Source organism: Lutra lutra, chromosome 9 (assembly GCF_902655055.1).
Source record: "Lutra lutra chromosome 9, mLutLut1.2, whole genome shotgun sequence".
Classification (NCBI taxonomy): domain Eukaryota; kingdom Metazoa; phylum Chordata; class Mammalia; order Carnivora; family Mustelidae; genus Lutra; species Lutra lutra.
The window spans coordinates 117,000,829-117,003,084 of NC_062286.1; the positions used below are offsets into that span (position 1 = coordinate 117,000,829).

The 2,256-nt window shown below is 40.7% G+C and overlaps 1 pseudogene; it reads right to left on the reverse strand.

The window, feature by feature from the left end:
• Positions 1–1,936: 1,936 nt before the first annotated feature.
• LOC125109883 (CDGSH iron-sulfur domain-containing protein 1-like) lies at positions 1,937–2,256 on the reverse strand (annotated as a pseudogene).

Here is a 2,256-nt window from a genome sequence, read left to right on the forward strand (position 1 = left end):
GCAGATTCTCTGCTCAGCGTGGAGCCTGTTGTGGAGTTCAGTCTCACAACCCTGAGCTCATGACCTGAGCTGAAATCAAGAGTTGGATGCATAACCAACTGAGCTACCCAGGTGCCCCTTAAAATTTTATTTTTTTTTAATTTTTAATTTTTATTAACATATAATGTATTATTAGTCCCAGGGGTACAGGTCTATGAATCACCAGGTTTACACACTTCACAGCACTCACCATAGCACATACCTTCCCCAATGTCCATAACTCAACCACCCTCTCCCCTACCCCAGCAACCCTGTTTGTTTTGTGAGATTAAGAGTCTCTTATGGTTTGTCTTCCTCCAATCCCATCTTGTTTAATTTTTTCCTTCCCTTTAATTTTTCCTACCCCCCAAACCCACCACTTTGCCTCTCAGATTCTTCATACCAGGGAGATCATATGATAATTGTCTTTCTCATATTGACTTATTTCATTCAGCGTAATACCCTCTAGTTCCATTCATGTCCTTGCAAAAGGCAAGATTTCTTTTCTTCTGATGGCTGCATAGTATTCCATTGTATATATATACCATATCTTCTTTATCCATTCATCTGTTGATGGACATCTAGGTTCTTTCCATAGTTTGGCTATTGTGGACATTGCTGCTATAAACATTTGGGTGCACGTGCCCCTTCGGATCACTACATTGGTATCTTTAGGGTAAATATCCAGTAGTGTGATTGCTGGGTCATAGGGTAGCTCTATTTTCAAAATTTTGAGGAACCTCCATGCTGTTTTCCAGAGTGATTGCACCAGCTTGCATTCCCCACCAACAGTGTAGGAGGGTTCACCTTTCTCCACATCCTCGCCAGCATTTGTCATTTTCTGACTTGATAATTTTAGCCATTCTGACTGGTGTGAGGTGGTATCTCATTGTAGTTTTGATTTGTATTTCCCTGATGCCGAGTGATGTGGAGCACTTTTTCATGTGTCTGTGGGCCATTTGGATGTCTTTGCAGAAATGTCTGTTCATGTCTTCTGTCCATTCCTTTTTTTTTTTTTAAGATTTTTATTTATTTGAGAGAGAGACACACATGTATTTTCTCACAGTTCCCCTTACAGGAAGGGGGAGTGGGAGAGGAAGAAGAAGAATTCCTGCTGAGCAGGGAGCCCGATTTGGGCTCAATCCCAGGACCCTGGGATCATGACCGGAGCTGAAGGCAGAGGCTTAAGTACTGAGACACCCAGGTGCCCCATCTTCTGCCCATTTCTTGATTGGATTATTTGTTCTTTGGGTGTTGAGTTTGATAATTCCTTTATAGATTTTGGATACTAGCCCTTTATCTGATATGTCATTTGCAAATATTTTCTTCCATTCTGTTGGTTGTCTTTTGGTTTTGTTGACTGATTCCTTTGCTGTGCAAAAGCTTTTGATCTTGATGAAGTCCCAGTCATTCATTTTTGCCCTTGCTTCTTTTGCCTTTGGCGATGTTTCTAGGAAGAAGTTGCTGTGGCAGAGGTTGAAGAGGTATCTGCCTGTGTTCTCCTCAAGAATTTTGATGGATTCCTGTCCCATATTGGGGTCTTTCATTCATTTTGAGTCTATTTTTGTGTGTGGTGTAAGGATATGGTCCAGTTTCATTCTTCTGCATGTGGCTGTCCGATTTTCCCAACATAATTTGTTGAAGAGACTGTCTTTTTTTCCATTGGACATTCTTTCCTGCTTTGTCGAAGATTAGTTGACCATAGATTGGCGGGTCCATTTCAGGGCTCTCTATTCTTTTTCCTTACTTTTGAAAAAGCAAATATGTACCACAATGTTTTACGTAAGGCAAATGCTGTGATGTGAAAGTTGCAGTTTTCAAAGAATACAGGGAAGTTGACTTAGACAGTAGTAGTGGTCATGTTAATTAAGCAATCAGGTAATAGCATGATAAGTCAGTTTGCAACATCAAATCTGTTTCAGTTTCTTTTTTTCCTGATGATTAGAGGTCTTGTGTTGTCTCCAGCCTCTGTTATGTTTTGTGTGGGCCCTATCACAGAAGCTTTTCAGAACTTTAGTAACAGCAATGTACAGCTTTATCTCCCAAATCCTCCATGTCAAAAGCATGTCATATCTTGGGGCTGTCTTTCTGGATGTGAAGGCTTACCATAGATTTGCTGCAATGATCTGTAACACAAAATCTTTTGTAAGCTAGATAACCAGTTGCAGCTGTTCCAGCAGCAATGGTAACTGCTGTGATCCACTCAACTACTATGCTGGAATTAGAAGTCAGACTCAT